At 31.4% G+C, this 22,180-nt stretch overlaps 1 protein-coding gene and 1 long non-coding RNA gene across 3 annotated transcripts in view; one reads left to right on the top strand and one right to left on the bottom strand.

Moving 5' to 3' along the window:
• Window positions 1-22,180, bottom strand: part of LOC143080330 (sex peptide receptor-like) — a 69,088-nt gene that overhangs the window by 27,695 nt on the left and 19,213 nt on the right. The gene's annotated exons all lie outside the window — the stretch shown is intronic.
• Window positions 20,348-21,599, top strand: LOC143078317 (uncharacterized). The gene is made up of 2 exons (XR_012979170.1): window positions 20,348-20,605; window positions 21,448-21,599. It is a non-coding gene; the product is annotated as an uncharacterized LOC143078317 (long non-coding RNA).

Genomic DNA, 22,180 nt, shown 5'->3' on the forward strand with positions numbered 1-22,180 from the left:
TTATAAATATTAATAATACTTGTATTTGTTAGGAAGGAATGGAAATACAAATTTTAAAACCGATGTACTGGTCAAGATATAATTTAAAAAAATATTCACAATACAATACAATATCAATAATTATCTAAAAGCTGAATACTATACATATAAATATACATATATATTTGTAATTCACAACTTGTGTTCATCAACGTTCCAGTTTTTAATCATATGTTATGCTTAAGATGTTTGCATTCTATCATCTTTTTTATTCATCCTACCGAATATGAAACTTAATGGACACCTTATTTCGATTATCTAAAACATAAGAAGTCCCCTGGGTAAGAGGTTTGTTGAAATTCGAATCTACGGCATAGAAATACTAGATCCGGGATAAATGTATTAAGGGACTTTGCAATTTCTCAAATCATTCCGAGAAATAATTGACAAAATTATTGAAAAGGTTTCAACTAAAAATGAAACACTAAACCGTTCACTCAATTCATGTTTCATATAACTTTTACCAGTAAGTATTGTTCAATTATGATTAAATGAAGTTTAGGTGTACTTCACTGATACTACAACCAAACGACAAAAAAAAAACCATTAGAACAAGGCCTTCGTTGATAGACATGTGTCGATACTATATACTAGTATGAAGTCTATAAATCATTCTGTGAATTCAAAGGTTGGGGATAAATTGAACACAAAAATATCTAAAGTTCATCACGTTAAACCAATTTCTACAGAAACAAAAACACTAAGACATGAAATAAAACATCTAACCACATGAAACATTTCAAAACATGGGTTTCTTTGTAGGATACAAAAGCCGATCCATGCAGTAATATGAAAGCAAAAAACGTTTAAATAATTTTGTCTTAGAATCAAAACGAAAGAACATAGCGAATATCACCACAGCAAAAGATTACCTTTAAGATAAAACACAAACAAACTGAAAAACTTAGAGAAATGCAACTACTAGAGAAATAGCAACTGACTGACTACTTACAAGAGACTTGTTTTAGAGAAACCCCGTGATTGGATATATTATACGACGTAAAACATTTAACTTCTACATTGTATGACATGACATAATACTGGATTCGTAAATTTAAATAACAGTCGTATCGATTCAATGTTTCCAGTACTTCTATTAATATTTGTATTGTAACAGCGATGCGTCAACGCATTCATTTGATTTACTAAGCTCCATCATGTACACGTGCTGCAATGATTAAAAGATAAGATATTTAATGAAGCGCTACCATATTGCCAATTGGCTAGAAAATACAATTGTTTGTGGATTATGTTTGATACACTTGTAAGCTATCGTAATTACAAAAAGTCAAGTGTGGGCCAAAACTTCTGAACAATAGGTTATCGCTAGTAAAATGGATATGTAATTAACATTTACAGAAGGAAAGCAATATGTCAGGTGACGTCGGTCAACTAGATGTATGTTGTACTGCCAATAGTTATCAAATGTACCAGGATTATAATTTAGTACACCAGACGTGCGTTTCGTCTACATAAGACTCATCAGTGACGCTCATACCAAAATATTTATTAAGCCAAACAAGTAAAAAGTTGAAGAGCATTGAGGAACTTGTTCTTAAGTGAAAGTTTTAACTTTGTTTTCTCCAATGTTTGATATGTTTATATATAATCTAACACACATAATTATATCCATGCATTGTATTGTATATATTGGATGTTTGGCTGGGACATTAACTAGCTGTCCATTACAAATTGTCTTCAAAAAAACTAATTGTTTTTAACATATCTTTGTTGAAATGTTAAATTTCTTGTGCAATGCAAAAAGAAAAAAACAAGAAACCATACATTTTCAAATAATGATAATAAAACATTGTTAATATCAGAAAAATTATATCATTGAATAAGGACATAACTGACTTAATATACCAAGTGTATCATTTTGTACAACGTCATACATGTGACAGTAATTTCTAACTTCTTCTGTGTTTTGATAGCGTTTGTTTTTGTCATTTTTTACATTTGAATTCGGTACTTTGGTTACAATTTTGTAGGCCAGACGCACACTTCGTCTACAAGAGACTCATCATTGACGTCCAGTCAGAAATAGTTAAAAGTCAAAGTTGGTGCGAAGTTGAAGAGCATTGAAATCGAACAATTAAAGTTTATTTATTAATATCATCATATCAATGATAACTGATGTCAACCCTTAATTTATTATATCGAAGGGTGATAATTTTACGAAAAGAAAAATTAAATCATGAACACACTATACTATGCTTATATTATCCATGCAAGTGTATTTAGGATCACAAAAAATTCATTCCATGTAAAAGAAATGAGAATGAAACCTGTGTTAATTAAGTACTACACTCAACTAGTGAGTGTAAGTTCATTTTTGTCGACATGGGGAAACAAAAATATATCCTTAAACCAAGGTATGTTCATTTAAGCATGAACGCAGGTTTGTCTGCAGACGAAATATTATATACAACGAGACCAGGTTTGTTATAAAAAGGATACAAGTAAATATCTGTTCTTATCATGAAAATCATGAAATATGGTATGAGCGGTACATTTTTATTACGAATGTGAGTCATTCAAATTAAAAGGATTCAAATGCAATGAGTTTTCAATTAATTAAAAAATAAGTTAATTGATTATAGATAAAAAAGAAAAGAGTAATTTTCATGGAGTTTCCGTCTTCTTGCAATATGATAATGAAGTAAATATATATGTAAATATTCAAAGTGTGTTTTAAATTGCTAATTCCAATACTATGTACCAACCTTACAAATATACATAGTAATGAAAATAATAAGATAATTATCCAGTGAAATGGAAACAAAATCATGTACATTGGATGTCAGGATTAAGGTCTATTATTATGTTAGTGTCTTATGCATATTAAGTTGATGATTGCTTCATGTTTTCTGTGACATTCTGGCAATGTTTTATTTCATTGTTATGGCAATGTAGAGGAAACCCTGTGCATTTATTGTAGTTTTCTGAGGAGAAATTAGCTTTGATGAGCTTGTCCTTTCGAAAAAAAGTCTTTATTTAACAACCTTTAAAACATGTTTTGTGATGTACTACGCAATAGGACATAAATAAAACATTACGCATTTAACGACTGCATGTCCTCGGATTATTTATTGAATAAAAGATTAATAGTATACTTTTAAGACTAAAATGATGTTTGGATCAAGTCTTTGAACACAATCAGATATGATTTTTTTTGTGTCAGGAAGGTTTAACAGGTACAGGTACAGGTATTTTATTAAAGTTTTCATGACTCGTGCAGTTGATTATAATTTAAAAATAAGAAGAAATCGGAAGTGAAAAGTACAGGTACTTTATCAAAGTTTTCGTGACTTGTGCTGTGTGCAGTTAATTATAATTTAAAAACTAGAAGAAATCGGAAGTGAAAAAGTTCATAACTCAAAATTATCTTATTTTGATGTCAAAGTTCAGCACATTGGGAATAGTTTATTTAGTATTTTGACATTTATTTAATAAAATCAATATTTCATACAAACGTAATAATAACTATATTTGTAATTAGGTCGAGATTATATTGGTATTTTCAATAAACTATCCTTTTTAACCAAAAAAAATGTTGTTGAAGGTTTCTTATATTCCAATATACATGCATAATACGTTTCTTTATAATTTGATTTTATTAAAAAAAAAAGAACAATAAAAGGAGCATAATAGTTGATTCAGATGTTTTATTGGCGTCTTAATTACACTCTACGTTAGCAACGTTGTTCATATAACAAGAAATTATATGACATGCTGTGAATAATCGGTACCAATTTTAACAAGTAATTGCATTGGTGATCAGGTTGGCGTGTTCGATTCCTTATCATTTAATTGACCTGTGAAAATGTCACCTGCACTGCGCCATAAACAAAAATATTTTGTTGGAGAGCATTTTATAAAGTAGGTTGATAGATCAATAAAATTAAATCACTTAGATATTATCACATTCATTCTGAAAATCTGACCTCTCTCAGTTGTCAGGGATATACCTAAATCAGAATTTCCTTGAAAGAATTTAATAGATAATCAATCACAGATTTTAAAGTTGCGACTTGAGAGTTCAATTCTAATTCCAAGTACACTTATTGGAATCCATATGTGTTGCAATTCAGCACAATGTAGGTAACTGTTAAGATAACATTGAAGTACAAGGCTTATTATCACAAACGATCATTTGATTCAACACAGATGAACCATGCATTAGATAAGCAACAAGACTTTTTAATCAAAATCGACATGACTTAAAACAACAGCGACATGAATTAAAATAGCAGTGACAAGACGTGAAACAACAGCTACATGAATTAAAATAACAGTGACAAGACTAGAAACAACAGCAGAAGCTTTGGGTTGGTTAAACATTTTAAACATTGAGTGCAAGGCCTTCCATATGTTCGATAATTGGATGGAAACATTGCAATTCTTGGTACACCACATTTGAAACATCAGACAGAAAAAACATGAAAAATCAATGGTTACAACGATTATTTTTAAATTCTTTACATGGATTAGGGGGAATTAGTTTTCCCACATTCGTTACTGTAAATGTCTAAGAATACAATTGATTAATTGTAATTGAAGTTGCATTGCACCTTAAGTAATTTACTGAACAATTTGCTTTTCGTTTCTTATTTATGTTTCTAGTTTTCGAACAACAGCTGTGTCTACTATAGCTAGTGCACTGTAATAGCGAACATATTTTAAACTAGCTTTCCAAATATGCGTTTATTTTCTGGTTCAATTTAGTGGTAATCTTGTCTGTTGCAGGTGTCCGTAGTTTTTTATCATGTGTTTTTCATATAGATGATCACGATAGCCAAACAATGAGCTGGGTGCGGGTGTATAACTGGTATGATTCAACCACAAATTGTACTTATACAGAGCCACTAGGCCGTGTGTTTTGTTTATTACTATTGTCTTTATTTACATGTGTTTTTATAAGTGGTCTTTTGTAATCCAAAATACCATTAGAAATACCAGCTACCCCATTTATATGGCAAGTGTCAAGATGACAACTAATAAAATCACAGAATAACTGATTTCCCAACAAAACCCCCAAGACATCAAACATACACACAGGAATCCCTAAACATCGTGGAGAATAAGATACAAGAACGTTTGATAGTATCCAGGTTATCCCATTTAAAATTGATTGGTTACGTCAAAGTCTAGATCAAATTACATGCTAATTGTTTAGATGTAGAATAATGCAAAAATAATTGCTACAATTGTCCCTCCATATTTTGAAAATCACCAACAGAGTTAGTTAAAACACGATTAAATCCATTGATGTGAACTTTTTATTATACATTTCAGCTAATACATTACAAGAACATTAAACATGTAAAATCATGGTTCGTGAAAGTAGAGCAAGTCAGAATGTTACAATAACGACAATGTTTGACAAACTAGGTTTTAATGAAATAGTTGAAGACGATTTTTTGGGTTATTTCCATACTTAAAATGTTGATATTGACATTAAATGTAAGTTTTGACGCTATATACGGAAAAAAACCAAAGGTAGAATGTGCCAAAGTGCAGATTCAAAACTAGTACTGTTATAGTCGACGAGAAACCGACATCACTATGGAAAAAAAATCACTTATGAATCAAGAATAGTAAGCGTCACCAAAATTGTCAGATACAAGTTTTCGAGAGAAATACACAAAATACACCTTTTTATTTGAAACTTTAAAATTTATTGACTATAATTCTATTTTTAATTGTATTGAAATTGAGAAAAGAAATGGGAAATGTGTCAAGGCGACAACAACCCGACCATAGACCAGACAACAGCCGAAGGCCACCAATGGGTCTTCAATGTAGCGAGAAACTCCCGCACCCGGAGGCGTCCTTCAGCTGGCCCCTTAAAAAATATGTATACTAGTATAATGATAATGGACGTCATACTAAACTCCGAATAATACACAAGAAACTAAAATTAAAAATCATACAAGACTAACAAAGGCCTGAGGCTCCTGACTTGAGATAGGCGCAAAATTGCGGTGGGGTTAAACATGTTTATGAGATCTCAACCCTCCCTCTATACCTCTAGCCAATGTACAAAATTAAACGCATAACAATACGCACGTTAAAATTCAGTGCAAGAGAAGTCCGAGTCCGATGTCAGAAGATGTAACAAAAGAAACTAAATAAAATGACAATAATACATAAATAACAACAGACTACTAGCAGTTAACTGGCATGCCAGCTCCAGACCTCAATTAAATTGATTGAAAGATTATGTCTTCATCATATGAATATCAGACACAATCCCTCCCGTTAGGGGTTTAGTATCAAACTATCATAAAATATATGAAATGAACATAACCCGTGTCATGTCAACAACTGTTTTTTTTTAAATAAATGTGTTTAGTTTCGATGCAAAGACCTTATAAGTGAATCAATATTAAAACGAAAATATGCAATCTTTAATGACCTGACTACACTCTTTAGATAATGCATTTGTTAATTTCATCGTGAATGTAATAATAACAAATATTGTTATTATCATCATCAATTTATTTTCGGTAAATATTATCGAATAGTCGCAAATATCCTCGTGAATAAAGTCTACACCAATCAGACAGCCATATCAGTATTTTTACCATAATGCTACACCGTTTACAAATATGCCTTATCAGAGCATTTAAGTCTTACATAAGTTCTGATTTGGGGCAACTGTTGCATGTTGTTATAATATGCCATCAGTCTGATACATTAAAATACAAGATGACAAATTACCTATAAATTAGAAAAAAAATCAAATTAAATCCGTAGATCAGATAAGAAAACCAGTACGGTTTAATTGGATCCAATTTGATAGAATCTGAATCAGATTGTTCTATACACAGATGCTGGCATATGATTAGGTTTCCTGCATCAATCTATTTTTAAGTACATCGCATAAAAACGTGTTCACTTAATAATATTGACCATCATTGCTATAGTATCAATATGTCAAGATATTTATTGAAATGATTGAAAATAATGGATTCAGAAATAAATAATTGCAAGCATTTTCAAGCTAATTACACAGTATATGCAAATATTTATCATGTAAAAAACAGCTTTAATGGCATTTTGATTCAATAAACTATTGATAAAATCAACAAAACATGATTTCACAAAATACATAGCTTTTAAGACTAGCATAAAGAAACATAATGGCTTCATAGACATGTCTTAACACTGACACACTAATGAACAATAAAATCAAATTACATATTTTATTATTTTAGAGCTCCAGAAATCAATTGTCTGTAGATAAGATCTACCATTATGTTGTATAATAATTTTTTTTATTGGTTTCAATATTTAGGTTAATATTTCTAATTAAAACTTAATCATATTCTATTCTCTTTTTTATTTGATTCTTTACTAGCTTATTTTTGCAAGACCCAAAACCGACCTTTCAATTATCCAAAAAACCAATTGATAAACCACAGTTCCCTAAACCATCCATAAACTAAGTATCATAGTCACGTAGCAATGCTGAGACTAGGACAAAACATTAGTCCCTAGGTACTAAATTCATTTATAATATTCGTGATTCAGATTCCTTACCAAGGTTCCATACTCATTATTAATTGTCAGCCTACAATAATATCAAGTTAACAATATACAGATTTTTCTTTGGTATATACAATGATTTGCCCTTTGTCCTATCAGAGACAAATATCAACACACACAACGTAAGCGACAAGAATGGTTTGCGTAAATACATGCATTATTAGTGAGCGTTTGTTCCATTCAGTTGAAATAAAGTTTAACAACTAGCAATACAATAATTTGATTACTGAAAGACTAATTCTTTCTAGAAAAATGTACCGTTCATAATTTTCTGTCATTGTTGGATAGAATGAAAATCAATAGTACATACAAATAAGACAAAAAAGCAAACTATAGCAAGACGTACCGCTTAAAGAGGTACAGAAGTCCTTATGTATAGCTTCATCAAAAGGAATTTTGAGAGTTTCAAAATCATGACTGTCTATAGCGTTAGAAATGTATCCCTTAAAACTTAAGTTACTCCTATATTTCTGCTTACAACTAATGGCTGCCGAAAATTTAGAGCTTTAAACATTTTATGTAGACCTTTCCACCTTTGCAGACTTTATGTTGCGCTCTAGATGCTATGTTGGTATTTTTGTAGATTGATTTTTGTTTCTTTTACGTATACCCTATATTTTCAGTCATACTTATGAGAGTCTAGATATACAGTACCATACGGTATCTGTACTCATGCAAGTTGACTTTGAATTATTAATTCAATATTTCTTGTCTAGTCATTTTCATAATGCATTCATTCTTTATTACGGAAAAACTTAACACAGTTCAAGTAGAAAATAATATAGATATTGCTACATTTGTTCATTTATTTGTTTAAAGGATGAAATAAGGAAAAATGCTATATTGCTAAATAAGGAGTGTATTATCAATTACGGACTTTCCGTTTAAAATTACCTTCTGAGTTCGGTATTTTTGATATTTTACTTTTTTAAACAGCAACCTATTTGACGAAAACACAAAATGGATCCCATGATGCAATAGTGCCAATACAATGATGACAGAGTTGTGAGATTGATGGCGATAAACCAACCAATGAAGCAAATTAATTTAAAAAGTATAAAAGTTTCATTTCGTCACTTCACCCAAAGTAAGCATTTGTAACACTGTTATCTATCTAATATCTAAATTATTCGAAGAAAAATGAAGACGCAAAAACCAATAATAAAAAAATTTAAAAAAACCGAGCCGTCACATAAAGGCCAAGAATTAAAGAAAAATTGTTGACATTGCAAAATAAATTACAATTTCTACAATTCTGCCTGGCAATAAATTTTATGGTTATGTGTTTTACATTGAGATGAAGTAGAACAAATCATCTCTATATATTTGAATGTTTGAAGATGTTTTGTAAAATCTAGTTGAGTTCTAACATTAAAGGAATCACAGCTGTATGTGATATTATACGAGTACCATCATATGCATGAAGATAACTTATTAAATGACTCGTTAAGTTTGAAGCAAGCCTGTCACGATCAATACCTTACCAATTTGAACACTCAACTGTAAGAACGTCGTTAAAATCTCTATATAATCTAGGTTTGATTACCCTTGTAACATTGTATAGAACATTCAAATTAATAAGACATAATCGTTGTGCTTCCATTTTATAATTTGGGAGGAAAACCATTATGGTTGTTCAATTCAAAAAGAAATTACCCACAGCTTTCTTATGTTATGTCATACAAGTAAAATGTGTTAAACAGTTTATTGGTTTCGCCAAAAAAAGATGTTATAAATATATAAGTGCAGCTGTAAGACTTTGTATGTCTCACACACTATTAAGAAATAACTATCCATATTGTGAATTGTTGATTTTAAGTGTTTAATTTTGAACACAATGAGATGTAAGTGTGAATATCCTCAAATCTGTAACAAACATTACCGGGCATGCATATGTAGCAACTGATTCCATATAACAGGTTAAGTACCAGTACTTTGAACTTGCTTTCAGTAACTGCACATGAACAGATGATTTTCTTCTCCGAAGCATAGATTACCTAAGCCGTATTTGGCACAACTTTTTGGAATTTTGGATCCTCAATGCTCTTCAACGTTGTACTTGTTTGGCTTTAAAACTATTTTGACATGAGCGTCACTGATGAGTATTCTGTCTGGCGTACTAAATTAATATCCTGGTACTTTAGATGAACTATTTAGCACGTGATGTGTTGCTTGTATTTTTGGTGTCCTTCATAAAGTTAGATGATTCTTAGATGCTTTGCCTGGATTAAGTACACCGATCAAGATTAAAAATGAGAATGTTGAAAACTAACCAAAGTGTATTTGTAGTTATAACTCAATATTGTGTGTCCTTTATGGAATTTGGTTGTGATGGCTGGTATTTTGATAGTCTATGTTACATTTATTCACTTTTATGCCCCCGCTGTCACAGGAACAGGGCATTAAGTGTTTCCCTTGTCCGCCTAATCGTACTTCCAAAAACTCCGTTTTTTTTTTTATTTTGGTTTATTTCAATCAAATGTTTGGAAACTTATACACATTGCTTATTACCATAACATACTGATCAAGTTAGAATCAAGGTAGTGTCACTTTAACCGTTCTCGAGGTATGTCCCTGTACAACGTTTTATGCAAGTTTTGGCTTCTTATCTGTGTTGTATGGACACATTCTCCATTTATATTATCTAAACTTGAAGCGATGTAAAGCTTGACAAACTGTGTAGACAATAATCTATTATCTACGACCACATGCTGGTAGTCTTTCATATATCTTGTTGTTGTTTTGTGCTATTTTCATTGTGACATATCCTGCATCATGTTTTTTTTTTAAGTCGACGAAAAACCAAAAACGTCATGACAAAAAAATAGAATGTATAAGGGATGAAAAGTTAAGCCGAGCAATTAAAATATTGTGATTGCGCACCTATTGATGTTTACTATTTGAAGTGTAAAAATACTTCGTTTGATAAGCTTAATATCAAAACATAATAGGCGTATATGACCAAGAAACACATTTTACTATAAGACCCGATACAAACTAATCAGTTTCTGCCTAAGACTGGTTTGTCAAAGGGGATACGAACCGTAAAGTTATTTCTGTCAAGAAACATTGGGATCTATCTGTATATATGTAGAAAAAGACAGGGCTTTTAAAGTTAAACGTGCATCAAATCAGGAATAGAACGGAATTTAGTCCAACAGAAACTCTTGTATCAGGAAAAATCGTAAACATTCGACAGTCCATAAACCAAACCTAAACCGAAAATAGTCTAATAAGGTTTGCTATTAGACACATTTCATTGTAATCATTGACAATATAGACTATATAAATTGTAAGTTCACATTATTGAAAACTGTTACAAGCATATGTTACATATTCAACAATCACTTATTAGAAATTAGATTAACCCTTGACATTGATGTTATGTTGTCCTTTTTCAGCAAGGTACACATACTAATTAGTTATTGACTTTAGATATTGCGATTAGGATTTTACGTTCTTCGTGACCTTTTCTATGGTCTTTGTGAATAAAGCAGTGTGTTTAATCTGCTCCCTTTTATGAGTGCAAATAAATATTGGTCCCAATAAATAGCTTTTTAATTTGTAAAACAAACTGAAGTTTATTGAAGATTACCACGATATAATGTGGGAAATCAATTTTTAATATGTTTCCCAGGATGCAAAGGGAATTGTTTGATATGAATTTCATCACCAAGGTTGCTATATGATCTTCTAAAAGTGTCGGAAATGGCAAATCAAATTAATGATAACCAAAGAAATATTTTTCTAGTTTTATGCTGAATACGTGGACTTTGTAATGAGATAGCCTTCAAAGATTTCATGTAGGGATTATTTTCTAAAGCTTTAAGAAATCACATTCTGGGGAAATTGCAAGTGAATTATAATTGACGCAGAATTATTATGAAAAAAAAAAATTGCTTAAGGAGAGACCAATTCAAAATTTTATTAAAATTTAAATTCATTTAACGAAAATACAAAAACAATGCCGCCGCAATTTTGCGCCTGTCCCAAGTCAGGAGCCTCTGGCCTTTGTTAGTCTTGTATGATTTTAAATTTTAGTTTCTTGTGTATAATTCGGAGTTTAGTATGACGTCCATTATCACTGTACTATTATGCATATTTTAGGGGCCAGCTGAAGGACACCTACGGGTGCGGGAATTCTCGCTACATTGAAGACCCATTGGTTGCCTTCGGCTGTTGTTTGCTCTATGGTCGGGTGGTTGTCGCTTTGACATATTCACCATTTCCTTTCTCAATTTTATATCACATTTTTTTCCTCTCAAGAGAATGGAATCATGTCATTGATATACAAACTTAGTTTAACGACGCCAATGTCGAATTATACTGAATACGTGGACTTTGTAATGAGATAGTCTTTAAAAGGTTTCATGTAGGGATTATTTTTTAAAGCTTTGAGAAACCTCGTTCTGGGGAAATTGCCAGTGAAAAATAATTGACGCAGAATTATTATGAACAAAAAAATTGCTTAAGGAGAGACCAATTCAAAATTTTATTAAAATTTAAAATAATTTAACGAAAATAAAAAAAAAAACAATGCATATCAAATTGTTTTCCCCTCAAGAGAATGGAATCATGGCCTTGATAGACATACTAAGTTAAACGACACCGATGGTGGCAGTTTGAAATGATTCATTCGAGGGGACTGTCGTCATTCAAGAGAAGGTTGATCAGATACATTTATTGTTGCATTTGTAATCATTATGTGTTTGGTATAGACATTAAGCTTTCGTGTGAAAATGAATTAAAATAATCCGAGTTGGTAAGAAGCTTAGAATATATAAATAAAAAATGTTGACAAAATCGTACAAGCAATTTCTGAAATCCACATCATTGAATAGGATCAAGAAGTTATCATGGGAAATGAATTGACGTTCTTAAGATAAGCCACTCGACGTCATTAAAGATAAGTAAAGGAGTACTGACGTCATCAAAGGTGAAATCTGTTGCATCATTTTCTATTTTTGTTTCCGTTATATCATAGTTGCTTGTGACGAGGATTGTGCATTATTTTTTGAAAAACACTACAGTCCAAATCTTACTCCGTACGTGGTCTTAAAATCTATAATTGGTCCTCCTTATTTAATTAAAAAGCAGTATCTTTATTTAGATAAGAATTAAATTTTCCAAATGTCTTAAAATGAAAGATAATTGTGCAAATTAAATATATTTTAATTTTTATTTATTACTTGGTATCAGACCGTTGATAACAGTCTTTTTATCTCTTGATGCGATATAGCCTTTTTGTTTGCGCGCACGGATGGCACGTTAAGCAAACATAAATAATTCAATGGTATTTTTTTTCTTAGAAACCTAGATAATTTAAAATTTTAAAATTGAAAATTTGCGATTTACCTGTTTTTGCACTTAACAATTCGCAAATAAATGCATGTTCATTTCACATATAGTGTTTTTCAAGAGTTCGTAATTATTTGTATTTAGCAATATTGAGAAAGGTCATGATATCTGCTGAATAGTGAATACCAAGTACAAATGTTAAAACCATGGTATTACCAAATGACAGCGTGATTATCGAGTTAACACGAAGTCCGAAAGGTAACACCATGGCTTCAAAATATTCAATAGAATAGTTGCATTGTCTTTTGTGTATAACGTTTTTGCAGGGAATAAGACATCTTTGAGCAGACAAATCTTATATTTCTTTGTTCCCGATGATTTCAATGGTAATTTCTATCTTGTACATTTCAACACTCACAAATCCGTCTAGTTTTACGTGACGTCATTATCCTTCTTAAGTTTTTCATATATCTTACTTTTTTTTACATTGATCTCGCGATTTGAAAACAAAACTGCTACATTGTACTAGTCTATAAATGTCAGTTTACTTTATAAATCAAAATCTATTTATTGAGACCATTATATGTGTGCACTCTATGATCGGCTAATTCTCACTTAAACCGTCCGAGTTGAAAAAAAAGAGGAAATCTTGTTAAAAGAAAAGTTGATCGTAACAACAGTGCTAGAATAAATGTTAAAATATTGTATAGTTGCTTACGCACTAGTATAGTTGCTTACGCACTATCTTCTATTCTGTTTACATATAGATATAATACCTGTATGGTTTACACGATCTGTTAATGGTAAACATGGATACACAACAATATTTTGTTTATCTATCAAAGAAGTAAACAATTCGGAAACGAAAGCGTTGTGAAGTTTATGAGCGCGTGCTGTTAAAAGTCAACCATTCGGAACAGCAGGCTTTTTATAGGCTGATTGTCATAGACGTTGACCTATGATCATTCAATTTTATACAATACTATTGGCAATTCGTTTATTTGTTAAATAAAAAGTGATAGATCGACTTAGCCATATTCACTTCCGTATAGGAAAATATCAGAGATGGTAAATTGAAAATCTCATCAGGATATAATTAACGCAATCTTGGGATCTGTGTTTATTTACTAGCTAACACCTGGTTGCTCTGAACATTATAATCCACAAGACCAACAATCAATACTTAGACTTAATACTGTGAAACTACAAGGCCTAATAAATCCTATTTCATAACCGATCTAGTGTTTAACTTTTCAATTTACACGCTAAATCTTGATTTATATTTATTGACTTAAGACTCCATACAAGAATTCAAATGATGTAGAAGCTGCTGGAAACAAGATATCTCTGATTTGTTGTCGTGTTCCTTGCTGAGCTGAATACAGTGATTTAAAATGATGTAATTTATACTGTTTAAAACTTCAGTTAAACGTATTTACATGAAACTGTTTCAATAGAATGATTAATTTGCATGAAAAAGTAAAGGAATAAATTTGACTTCCACTTCCAAAAGAGGATTAATTAGGAATAAATACTTTTACGTTCGGTTGTAAATCTTTCAAGATTTGTTATGCATCTTCCAAAACATGATCAATGATACTGCTGTATTATAAGGCTGTTTTATAAAATTTCCTGAATTTGATATTTTTATACGCCTCTTTATGCCATTTCCTGTGGAAGTAAACGACAGAATTATTGCTAAAACATTGTCATCTGTTAAATACTTTATGTAACTCCATTAAAATCGTCATCAAAAGCTCACTGTACATAATTAGCTCACAGAGCGAATGTGTTTGATGAGAAATTCTCCATAGCTTTTTAGTACTTTTGAACATAAATGATACATTTTTTAGAATACCCATCCAATAATGCAGGAGTTGATTCAACTGCAAATCAATTAAAATGTGAAAGTCTTGAAACTCAAGACTTGCTATATTTTATAAATATCTAAAATGTTAATGCTGACAATGGAATAATGTCGTCATGTACAGAACACAGAGGCATAATCTGTTTCTTATGATTTTTAAATATTGTACAGACACACCTTTTTTTTTAAAGAATTAGCCGTTTTGCAGATTGCATCATGTTGCATCTTGTTATTACTAAAACCAGACAATGGAAAGATAATTTGGATCATAATAGGGCATATGCAATACTCCCAGTTGAATGTACAATTTGTAATTTAGCTTATTGTAGAGAAAATTAAATTTCTCCATTTGAAAAAAGATTTATAATATACCTAATTGTATATACTGTATAAGCAATTTCTGCCATTTGATATAATTTGTTAGTTCTTATTTAGCTGACAGCAGTGTATAGTGTAGGAAAGTAACCTTCTCGAAATGTGAATTCGTTTTATTGTATGCTGACAACAGCATTTATTTATTTGTTATTACATCAATATCGCACGTAAAATTTGTATCTGTTTGATCAACTGCAAGGTACGTGTATACGCAAAAAGACTTTAAACACGTCATTAGTGCATGCTTTAATACAAGTTTCACACTTTTTTTTACTATATCTTGACTACCAGTTTTTATTGGCGGAGGAAACCGGATTATCCGGAGTAAACCACCGACTTTTAACACCAATCAAACATAAATTCTTTCTATTTGTATAGGCTCAATTTAAACTTTGCTGGGTTGTTTGAAGATGAAAAATTATTGAACGTAAATGCATGCAGAACTTCCGCAAGCGTAATTGTATACACCATATGGCCGTTAACAATGTAAATACTCTGTCATTTGTACGAAAGATACTGTACAAAGAAATCTTGAATCTTTACGACTGCACTTAAATCAAATCGAATCATCAATATCATCTTGTGCTAAATTGATACAAATGTTTCGACACTAACCAGATTTTATTTCATATGTTCATGCGTTATATTTGAAATGACTGTAATAAACTTAAATTCTGTAGCTTTCTATTTAACAAAAAAATTAAGTTTTCCTAGTGCGATATTGACCTCTGGATGTTATTTTCTTTCATGTTAATTTTAGATTTAATGCTACCAATGTCTGAATATGTCTCAGACTCTCCCAATTTTTTGTTAATGAAAAACTGTCTTTCAGAAGTTGATGAGTTCATTTGAGTCTTAATTTGCATGTAAAGTGTATTGCTGACTGTCCATCTTCGATAAATGATGTTTGATACCTTTCTTCAAACAGTTCACAGTTTTGTTTTAATTTCTGAGCACCATCTTTCCTTTACCCATAGCTTAATGTGGAGGTGCTCAATCTTTTGTTGTCTATGTTGTGTTTTGTGCACCATTATTTGTCTTGTTGTAGTTTTTCTTTTTCCTTGCACGGCATTGTCAGTTTGTTTTCGGGTTTTCAGTTTGAATATCTTTCTTTGTCTTTTTCGTCTATCTTGGCCTTCTTTTTGTGCAATGACACTTTAAAATTTACGCAGTCTATTTCTTCTTCTTCAATATTTGCACTATCATTGATTGGCAATGGGTAATTTTAAATAATCTAGTATAAGGAATGAGACAAAAAAAAAAAAAAGGTTGCAATTATATCATACAATCCGGATGTTGTAGAAAGTGCAATTACCAGGATAATCTAGACAAGTAATAAGTTAATAGATACAATTGCATAACATATAAACATTGTCCTATTAAATATATGTACCATACACAAATATAGATTCGTAGGGACGTATAGAATATTGTTTTGTTTTCGTCCCAGTTTAAAAAAAATAATTCCTACGTTTCCCCGGAAATGTTTCGAATAAATCAATCCACCTTTACAAAAAATGCTCATAGTACCAGTTGGAGACATAAACTATTTGATATACTGTCAGACGTCACGTAATTTGATTGGTATTTGATATAAAAATCTATAAAATGTCCCATCAATTACATTTTAATTCAAGAATAACGGTTTTCATAGTTTGTAGACTATACAATTCATCTAGGTTGAACAAAGATAGTTTTGAAAGAATCGTGTGGGCTGTGACGAACTAATACTATTTAGACCTAATACCAACGTGACATCCCTTTAAATAGAGCGTGTAGGTAGGATTTTAACTTACATCGGGGCATTGCCGTATTTTTTTGTTTTTACAAAGCAATAGGAAATATGTAGACTTATGTTTGGTGTTAGCCTATACTCCGTGTTAAAGATCATACATTGGCCGATAATGGTTTACTTTTATAAATTGTGACAGGATAGAGAGTTGTCTCATTGGCAACTATGCCACATCTTCCTATATCTATTAAAATAAAACTACGATAAACCAGAAAAAAATCAATTTACTTTTAAAATGACGTCAGTAGTTGTCGTTATATAATGCATCTTATTGGATTTTGTGTCGTTTGGTTGCTGTCATGTATCACACATCTCGTCTTATCTATGTTATCTTTGTGGATCAATTCTGCTAAACCTTTCGGAGCACCTGAGATCACCCACAGTTTTGGTGGAGTTCGTGTTGCTTAGTCTTTAGTTTTTTTATGTTTTGTCTTGTGTACTATTATTTGTCTGTTTGTCTTTTTATTTTTTAGTCATGGCATTGTCAGTTTTTTTTTTAATTTTTGATCCATGAGTTTGACTGTCTCTCTGGTATCTTTTGCCCCACTTTTATTGAATTTTGTGTCGTTTGGTTGCTGTCATATATCCCACATCTCGTCTTATCCATTTCGAACGTATTTTTTGCATTTGTTTGCACTTTTGAGACGCCTTTGTATATTATTCATAAAACTTTTACCTCATATACAAATTCCTTCGAGTTAATATCCTCACCTATATGTTTATTGATTATAGTTATACAGTTTCACAATCAGCAACACTCACCTGAGCAGAACGAGATAATTAAAGTTCCACATAAACGGACAAAGATTTCTACTTTGGTTCTGTATACGATACGAGAAAGTCAGAAACTTGAACTACCCAGTCAGCTTTTATTAATTCCGGATGAAATAACAGAACTATTTCTTTCACAAACCAAACATCAATCGACAACTTGTGATTTAATTAAGGTGCGTTGACAAATTCTCAATTAAAGCCATTGAGAGATGAGTTTTCCTTTATTATAATTACTGATACAAATCAACATCAAACTGTCGGTATGTAAAATTGTTATTTTCGGTATTTCTACTTTTGTTTATCGAGAAAGCATTTTTTGCAGTTTATCGAAGGTATTTCGTCTAGAAAGTTATGTTCTAACTGATAATAGCATAAGGATTAGAAAAGATTACTAATAAAATATGGTAATCGTTTTGGGGAGCATTGCATACAGAATTGGGATATGTTGAATGATTGCCAACTATCCACCCTTATCCTAAAGAGTCCCTTGTGATTTGCTAAATTTCAAATAATTTAATATCATATGGTACACGAAAAATTGAAAACGCACATGTAAATATGTTATAGGTTTTAACAAAGCCAACAAGCTTATCTCAATTGAAGATATGGACATAGGAATTGTAGCTATTGCCTAAAGTGAATTGCGAACGTTGACCTAATGAGCTTGGCTTCGGAAAAGTGCAAATTACAGCATAAACACAATTTGTAAAACAGTTATAAGAATAGTGCATGGCATTGTTACCGATGAGCAAGGATACATGTATGTTCCGCTTGTGGTAGCAGCACCCCCTGTTAAAATTGGATTCATGTTGCCTTATTTTCGTGTTCTTTTAAAGTGTGTTGTTGTCATTTATCTTTCTGTTTGTCATTTTGCTTTGGTCATGTTTGTGTCTGTTTCCAGGACCTTATATTAATTGCCTTGAAGAACTTAATTCTGTATAACCTATTGCTTCTTATTATAGTATGTTACCAACATTCTTGTGTCGCCGTTGGTATATATTAAAACAACTGTTTAATAAACTAATAAGTTTTTTTCTGGTTTTGAATTTATTTTTATAATCAAACGCTTGGCATTTAGAATCACACTATTAAAAAGTCTAATAAAGAACTTAACTGTTATGATTGCTTCTAGGAGAATGCCACTTTAAAGGGTAAATATGCGTTATCAAAACTTAAAGTGACGTTGAATGAAAGCATAAGAGAACCACGTACTAAATTAATTATGTCTTTGTCAGCTTACATCATTTCATAGATTCTATTCAAGTGACGAAGCTACTAAACATTAAATTTTACAACAATTTTATTGTATTAAGAAGAAGCACTTTAGGTTTAAAAGATCGAACGGTAGTATTAAAGTCTAACAGTTACAGACAGGGAAATCAAATAACGACAATGTATGACTTATAATAGTTTACAGTGTAACACATCGACTGGGATAGCAATAAGTTATAATTACATCAATTAAACGTTCTGTCCATTTTTAATACTTTCCCACAATTAATTATTACTATTTCCCAGATGAAATACTAATGAAAAAGCACTTTAACGGTTCTTTCTGTCCCTTCTAGAGTATATATAACTTTGAATACATTGCCCAGTTGACTTTTAAAATTTCGAATCTCAAAATGAGTTTTGGGGAATACATGTACGTTAAACCAAATGAAAAGTGTATACATACAACATATAAAAATCAAATGAAATTCAACAGGGGATTTTCAACAAGTAGAAAAGTGATCATAAGGAACCAACCATTTAACTTCAAGGGAGACGTGGTGGTGGTGGTGGTGGTGGTTGGGGTGGCCCCGGCTATGGTTTTTGTCTTAGTCAGAGATTTTTTAAGCAAAGCGCGAATATCTTTTTTTCTCAGTTTTTCGACGCTATTATTCGAATATTTTTTAAGGTATGGGGGAAATATGGATTCTGAATGTGACTTTGATCAACTGCTTGACCACAATATTTCTTTTCATCAAATTTGGAATACAATTATTCTTTATAGGGGAAAAACATACCCCGTTCTGAAATTGAATAGTCGTTGAAGTTCTCTTAATTAAATATAGAGCCATAATCTAGAAAAGTAGTGAACAAGTTTAACAGATACGATCAAATAGCTAAATTATTCAAGTTTGAATATTTCCCTGACGTGTTGTTTAATCAGAGATTTGACCCAATGATGCATTTATATTGTTTGATGTTGTTTAAGAAAAAAAGTTCATTAGTAGAATTACATGAACACTTGCATGATTGCAGAAACTCATTCAATAGACTCTTGACATAAACCTAGTGAATGTCCTATAAAAAAATTAAAAGTTAAGAAAATGCGAAAAACTATCCAAAATTCGTGTTGTAACATTACTAAATTAAATGAATATTAATATGTCATTGAAATCTTAATTATTCTATATATATATTCTATGACGAGAATTCTATTGTATATTCAAACTTCATATTTACACAATGTAGACCATAAATTCTGTCAGGAAAATAAGCGCGATTAAAGCAAAATCATATCTTATTTTACAAAAGATAGTACTCTTGTTATCAAGTTGGATGCCGAAAATAAATTCAAGTTGAATTTATATTATAGATTTGTCGCTGAATAGGTATTATTACAAAAACTCTCGATTTTTTTTAGGTCAAGCACTGAAAATCTAAATTAGTCACGATGACTATTCAGTTAGTCAAATATCAGCCGAAAGGTAGTCAAAAGCATATATGACTACCCACCAAGTCATTATGACTATCTGCATGGTCAATTGACTATGTTAGTGGTCACAGCACCACGTGGTGTAGAGTATCGGTTTTCACGCGCACTCTTTCGCGTTCCCTTTGTTCCATAGATTGTGTAGATGTAAACAAACCAGAAGGCACGGAAACTGTCATTTTGTCAAATAAACCAATTGTTTAAAGTAAGTATGATGTATATTTGTTTTAATTCTAACTTACAAAAATTGAATTTAAGAAAAAGAAGTGTATAAATGAAAGTAATATCGGTACATGTTTACGTAACGACAATAAAAAAGGGGGGATATGTATACGGGATATCAATTTTGATACACATACAACGTATTGTCGATTGAAAAGAGTATTTAGCGATATCTTTTTTTTCACCTGAGCAAAAACTGTTAAAAATAAACACTGCAATCGATATTCACAACAATGAATTAAAAACTCAGGGTGGCTGTCAAGATCCTGGTGCTTACATTACAATGCTGTGATATAGGATGGGTGGCTGTCAAGATCCTGGTGCTTACATTACAATGGTGTGTTATAAGATGGGTGGCTGTCAAGATCCTGGTGCTTATATTACAATGTTGTGTTATAAGATGGGTGGCTGTCAAGATCCCGGTGCTTATATCACAATGTTGTGGTATAAGATGGGTGGCTGGCAAGATCCCGGTGCTTACATTACAATGTTGTGGTATAAGATGGGTGGCTGTCAAGATCCCGGTGCTTACATTACAATGTTGTGGTATAAGATGGGTGGCTGTCAAGATTCTGGTGCTTACATTAAAATGTTGTGGTATAAGATGGGTGGCTGTCAAGATCCTGGTGCTTACATTACAATGTTACAATGTTGTGATATAGGATGGGTGGCTGTCGAGATCACGGTGCTTACATTAAAAATTAATGGTATAAGATGAGTGATCAAAGATTTTAAAATTAGTTTTTTTTAAAACTTTTAACATGACTGATATACTTGTTTATTGTTATATTTTAGCTTCTAAAATGATACAATTATATTTTTCAGCAAATGAAGACATTGCTATTTGTATGAACACAGCTGAGAGATTTTTTACCATAGAGAATACCACACTGACACATGCAGAGTTGATACCGACAAAATATCTGAAATAAACACTTCAAATTAACAATGAGTTTATAATAAATTTATTTTCTTTATTTGATTTTTAGACTTTAATATATGTCACTGAGTAATGGTTACACATGGAAACTTAAGATATTGGAAGGTTTTGAACATTGAGCACTTTGTGATCCTATACTATTGTCATTGTTAGTATTGCTGCTGTGGTATTTTTAATGATACTATATTCCAGATGTATTTGTCAATCCTATGGAAGAGAAACAACAAAAAGTATAATAACAGAAGAAATGAAACATAACAGAACGAAACGGAATGAAACGCACACAAATTAAATGGTAGAACAAAAAACACAACACAAATTAAAATAACAGTCTAACAGTCGTGACTATTCACAGTAATCATGTTGACTAACCAACATGGTCACTTCCGACTATTTCAATCAGTCATATGGACTGCATTCAATTGTCAAACTGACAAATGTGCATAGTCAATTGAACAATCCAATTCGTCATAACGAGTATGACATATAGTCATTTTGACTTCCTTACATAGTCATAATGACCACCCTACTCAGTCAAATGTGACTAACCATCTAGTCAAACGACTAAGAGCATAGTCAAAATGATTAAAGTGCATTGTCATCTAGAGGACAGTCAAA

The sequence above is a fragment of the Mytilus galloprovincialis genome, chromosome 6 (assembly GCF_965363235.1).
Source record: "Mytilus galloprovincialis chromosome 6, xbMytGall1.hap1.1, whole genome shotgun sequence".
In the NCBI taxonomy this organism is placed as follows: Eukaryota; Metazoa; Mollusca; class Bivalvia; order Mytilida; family Mytilidae; genus Mytilus; species Mytilus galloprovincialis.